The sequence below is a fragment of the Sorex fumeus genome, unplaced genomic scaffold, assembly GCF_029834395.1.
Source record: "Sorex fumeus unplaced genomic scaffold, SorFum_2.1 ptg000008l, whole genome shotgun sequence".
Classification (NCBI taxonomy): domain Eukaryota; kingdom Metazoa; phylum Chordata; class Mammalia; order Eulipotyphla; family Soricidae; genus Sorex; species Sorex fumeus.
In genome coordinates, this window is record NW_026606065.1 from 856,769 (window position 1) to 862,768 (window position 6,000).

Consider the following 6,000-nt stretch of genomic DNA (forward strand, 5'->3'; position numbering starts at 1 on the left):
GACAGTGACACAGTGACAGTCTTCATTACAACCCTTTAAGGCACGGACCATCAAAAATTCTTTTTAAAATATAAGGATAGGGAGGCTGCAGAGACAGAGCTGGTAAAGCACTTGCATTTCAATCGCAGACCCAGTTAGATATCCAACACTCCGTGGTCCCCAGAGTATTGCTGTGCATGGCTTTGGTGACCCCTGTTGAAGTGGCCTGTGGGATCTCTGGTTCTGCAGGACTTAACACATCATCCTCTTGGCCTCTCATCCAATCCCTAGACAGTTGGCCAAGAATCACTAAAGGGTTCCCACTACTTCTTTGGAAATCAAAAATTAGTAAATAAATAATAAAATTAGGAGATAAAGTAAGCAATTTATCCAAGTTATATAGTACAAAAGTGTACACAGCTCTTTCATAGTACAAAAGTGTACCATGCTATCTAGCCATAGCTCTTGTCACAGGACAATTTAGCATTCAATTGCTAATTTATGTTTTTCTAACCCCCTAAATTATAAAACATCAGTTAGATCACCTTTTCCATAAATCCTTACATAGTTCCAGGGACTGTGTAGATGATCGACAGATATTTGCTAAGTAAATGTATTTTTATTTGAGCAATATTCCAATCTAGTAATGAAAATGAAACTGTTTCTTTTTTTTTCTGAAGGAAATTATGGTAGTACACATAAGTATGCAACCTTTTAATTAACATTCTATTTCTCACTCTGCTATCTGTAATGATAGCGTTTACGTATGATAGTGTTGAGACACTGTTCTTACAGATGCTTGCTCTTGACTTCTCACGTGGTCTGATTTACAGAAGTATGTTATTTAGTCCCAGCAGCCTAATGTCTGGTTAGTGATCTGGCTCATTGTTCCATGTAATCCTAAAACAATATATTTTGTCATTTAAAGAAATATTTCTCAACATGTTTTCCTTTTGGCCCAGTGGCAGTGTTATGTCATTCTCCAGGAATGTTTCCTTTGTATCCAAAGGCAAATTTAACTTCAAGAAATGTTATCAGCAGTTCACCGAGAGGTTTAATTATGGGTTTTGAATGACAGAGAAGGTGAACCTATAAAAATTTAGGTTAAAACTACTAAGCTGAACATCCTGAGTTTGGTTGACTGCCAAAATATACCATGATAAGAGTTTTAAAAGCTAATAACGAAGGAGATTAAATTGGTGTCCATTACAGATTTGCAGAAAGCTATTTCTTTGCATTAAGACTTAACAGCTGAACTGAATAAAGTTTTCACCCTCCATTTTTTGTTTCATTTAACTGGAAATGCTATTTTGGCCCATGTTCCCAGTTTTCTTCATAGCTTTGGCATCATTTATTCTTCCAAAAGTATGGTGAAAATTCTAAGTAGCAGACTCTTGATAAGATCCTTTAATTCAATATGGGAAACAGTGGACAGGGTAAAATGGAACACTAAATAACTATATTTAAAGTTTTAAATTATTCCTATGTTACATATTTTGCTATTTTTAACTGTTCATCTACAGGCATCCCCGGGGACTGTCTCTATCTAGCGTTTCTAAATTCTGTGGTCAATCAAGTGTATGTTTCACAAAGTTTTATAGACGGTCCTAATGAAAACATTTTTTACAATATACAATAAGTTTGGGTAAGTTTAGTTTAATTTGGTGCTTTTCTTATTGTATTCATAACCTATATATATGCTTGCTCAACTAACTGCAGAGTTAGACATTTAACCATATTCTTAGAACTTCGAATACTGTTTTTTAGGAAACAGACGTTACACACAAATTTGTTAAAATAGAATGTTCTAGAAGCTATGATGAGCTTGAAATCAGAAGATCCAAAACCTATTATCTATATTAACAACTATTTTGGTCAATATTTGGTTACTCATTTTCATCTTTTGTTTCTTCAGTATGGTGTTTAAACCCTACAATGCCACCTAGAACTAAGTACATAGTTCCCCATTTTTTTGCATCTATGGAGTCAGTTTATTAATTTCTTCCTCAATATTTTCAATGCTATTATGGAACATCTTTTAAGGTTTTATAGTGCAATAAATCTATTTCTTAACAAACATTATATTCTCCAACAGGGCACATCATTCCTGAAGGTATTGCAATACCAAGTCACTGCATGGAATGGATGAAGCAAGCCAATATTCCATTTCCTATTCCCACAAAGCCTTTCAGTAGATTGCCTTCATATAGAAGACATATCAGATAGTAAAATGATAAGGGAAGATAGTACGTTCGATTTTAGTCAAAAGACCAAGAAATGAATCTCTCCTTATTTTTATCCTACATTTAAAATCAATATTCATTTTTCTCATTTGAATGTATCAAAGACATAGTTCATTATAATTCAAAATAAAAACTCAAAATATAAAAGGAAATTGATGTTTTAATTAGCCTATATGATATTTTTTACCTTATAAAGATGTCTCTCAATGAGAGGGCAGCCTGGGGCGAGGAGAGCAGGGATATGGGCGGGAACACTGGTGGAGGGAGGTTTATTCTGGTGGTAGTATCCGTGCTGCAATATTGCCTGTAGAAAACTCAATTATGAATAACTTTGTAAATCATGGTGCTTTAATTTAAAAAAGACATTTTTTAAGTAAAGGAATGGTTTCCTTTAATCTAATTAAATGTTCTAATAGATAAAAACTTGAAAAAATAAACATATATTCATATTTTTCATCATCCCATAAACTATAAGTTAGCAGCAGCTTGCCTAGGGAAAAAGGAGTGAGTGCATAGTGCATACTATTTCTTTAAATTCACAATTCCGAACACTTTGAAAGTGCATTTTGTAGCCTCAGTCTTGGAGATGAAGGTTAAAGTCATAACAATATATGTTCTTCTCTGGGAGCCTCTTCATTTATTTGTCTTTATAACCAAGGTTCCTGCAAAGTACCTGAGGTGAGTAGGTTCAGTTGATATAGGAAATAAGTGTTGGGGAATAATAGAGTTAGAGGTTTGGGATCAAAGTGGACAGAACACGGAGTTGAAATAGTTACAGTATGAATGAATGGGCTGGAGTGATAGCACAACAGGTAGGGCATTTGCCTTGCACATGGCCGACCCAGGTTCGATTTCTCTGTCCCTCTCGGAGAACCCAGCAAGCTACCGAGAGTATCCCACCCGAAAGGTAGAGCCTGGCAAGCTCCCCATGGAGTAGGCATATTTGATATGCCAAAAACAGTAACAACAAGTCTCACAATGGAGACGTTACTGGTTCCCGCTCTAGCAAATTAATGAACAATGGGAGGACAGTGCAACAGTGCTATGAATGGCCATCAGAATCTTTCAGTTCAATTCGCTTTCGACCTGACATCCGTGATCAGAAAACCACCAGACCAGGTGAGGTTATCTATGATGTTGTAAAATCATTCTGTGAAGTATATGATGCCAGAGGCATTTTTCTCAGCAATCTGATCATAGGATAATTCTTTTAGAGACATTCTGGCATGAATTAAGTTCTGACTTCATTAGCATTTAGTTCAGTAAACCTGAGAAAATTGTATAAATATGCTATGTCTATTTTTCCAGTTGGAAGTGAGAATGAGTAAATAATCAGATCATGAGTGTCGAAAGTCTGTGGGATGATAGACATGTTACAAATAGCATGGCCTTGCTCTCAAGCTTGCACATGCAACAAGTCAGACTACCGGTAACAGATCTTTCTTTCTAGGTACTAACCTTATCCGCATACCTATAAAAGTGTTAATGAAGGTCTTGGCATCTAATTTAGAGTAGTCATGAATAACTCCCAAAGCAACTAAAGTAAGACCATTGAATAATCAAGATCATTGCTTTGTATGACTTCCTGTACTGTGCTTCCATTAAAAATCTGGCAAGGCAAAAGATATTTTATTTTATTTTATTTTTTAATTTTAATTTTATTTTATTTAAAAATTATTCTATTTTATTTTTTTAATTTTTTTTTATTAGTGAGACATCATGAGGTACAGTTGTAGACTTACACATTTTTGTGCTTGGGTTTCAGTTGTACAATGATCAAATACCCAAACACCCATCCCTCCACCAGTGCCCATTTCCCACCACCACGGATCCCAGTATCCCTCCCACTCCCCCAAACCCCCATCCCACCCTGCCTCTGTGGCAAGGCACTCCCTTTTGTTCTCAAAAAGATATTTTAGATGTCAGAAACCCACTGATGATGACTACTGTTTGCACAGAAGCAGTAAACTGACCATCTTCCTCTAATCCTACACTTGTTATGCACAGGATATAGGGAGAGGTAGCTAGTTACTAGGCTCAGTAAGTTTAGGATATTCATAAGCCGATTCTCTGCCCAGTGAAGATCAATGAAATGGGAGCAGTTGCCAATTATATGAATCAGCCATTCCCAGAGCTAAAGATCGACCTTTTACTACAATGCTGGCTGGATGGGAGACAAAAAGAAAATAAATAAACCAGGTTTCTGAGGAAAACAAGTCCTGTCTGTCTGGCTGGCATAAGGCTCAACACAGACACAACTGTCCTCCCGGTCCTTTCTGTGAAAGGAGCCGCTTCAGAGCCATCAGCTCTGCAGAAACCTCAGTAAAGGGAAGAGTGTGGCCAGCAAAGAACACATTTTCCACAAGCTGAGCAAACACGGCTTTGACGTCAGGGAGGGAGCGCACATACGGGTAACAAAGGAGACGCGCACACATGGGAATTTTGTGGTACCTGGGCGGCTGCCCAGAGCACTAAATCCTGGAGTTGAGAACCCCTTTGAAGACCCTTCGCAACTCTTGGGGCTTTCAAAGAATCATAATTCAAACCCCCCTCGGAATGTCATTTCACCTTGTTCTTCTGCCTTTCCATTGTGCCGACTGTCCCCAGTGAGAGGCTGCAGCCCAGGCATTGCCTGGGGAGTTGGGGTGGGTTGCAGCAGATGTGCACATCTGGATCACCTGCTGCTGATCCATTAGGTCCCAGCCTCCCTGTGGTTTTGGCTGCGGCAGGACATTTCTGGGGGGTTGCCTCTCGCCAAGGTAATTGAACAGTTTAGAGTGAAGCTCTAAAGTCCTGATTAAAACATTCTGTGATGCTCGGGTTAACCCGTAAATTTCATTTACTGTTCGTGTGTGCGTGTGTGGGTAGGGTATAAAATCATCCTCTTTCATTCATGAAACAGTGCCTCTTTGGCTATGGACCTTACCAAATGTTAAAGTAGAAACTACATAGCAAAGGAACGGGGAGAACTAAGAGTGTTTTTGCATTATTTTGTAATATAAGCAACGTTAGCAAAAGGCAGCCTTCATTCTCCAATTCTTCCACGTGTGAATTTTCTACAGAGTTCTTCTACATACAGAAGGAAATCCGATACCTACATCATGACTTTCAACCTTGTCCTGCCCTATTCTATCCTCTTGTTTTTAATCATTAGATGGCAAGTATACAATGACACTGCACATCTGTTTCTGGTCTTGGAAGATCAGTGAAGACGGAAGTGATTGAGAGCTACATTAGGTGAAGCAATTACAAAGAAATGTTAAAAAGTAGATGTGTGCCATTCCCACATTTTATCTAATATATCTACATCTGGGAAAGGATGATGTGAAGCTCAGTTGATACTGTAAAGTAGGGAAGGTGACTTTGCTGATATGTTAAAATTGAGCAAAGAACCTACAATGTTCTAGCTGTAAACACTGCCTTTGAGAAAGGTATCTGGATGTGGCAAAAGACATTGATTTTGTTCACCTTTTGGTGTCTGAGTTTGCCCCTATGTGACTATGAATATATAAATGTATTTTTGTATTTTATTTTTAAAATGATTATTATTCTCATTATAATTTGGCTTTGCACTTTAATGAGATTCCTGACATTCTAGTTATCTAAAAGCATCTAGGTAATTTTTTTAAAAAAAATACTAGACTCCTTTTCAACAAGCATAAGTACTTGCAGAGACTGGCATATAAGCATTAAACCCAGTGGAAATGCAATTTTTAGTTTAAAGAATAAACATATGTTGAGAATTGCAAAAGTCAAAGCCCTCAAAGTAAGGTTAAGT

The 6,000-nt window shown here is 37.5% G+C and overlaps 1 non-coding gene across 1 annotated transcript; it reads right to left on the reverse strand.

Moving 5' to 3' along the window:
• Nucleotides 1-2,070: 2,070 nt before the first annotated feature.
• LOC130019561 (U2 spliceosomal RNA) lies at nucleotides 2,071-2,261 on the reverse strand. Its single transcript, XR_008791865.1, has one exon. It is a non-coding gene; the product is annotated as a U2 spliceosomal RNA (small nuclear RNA).
• Nucleotides 2,262-6,000: the final 3,739 nt, after the last annotated feature.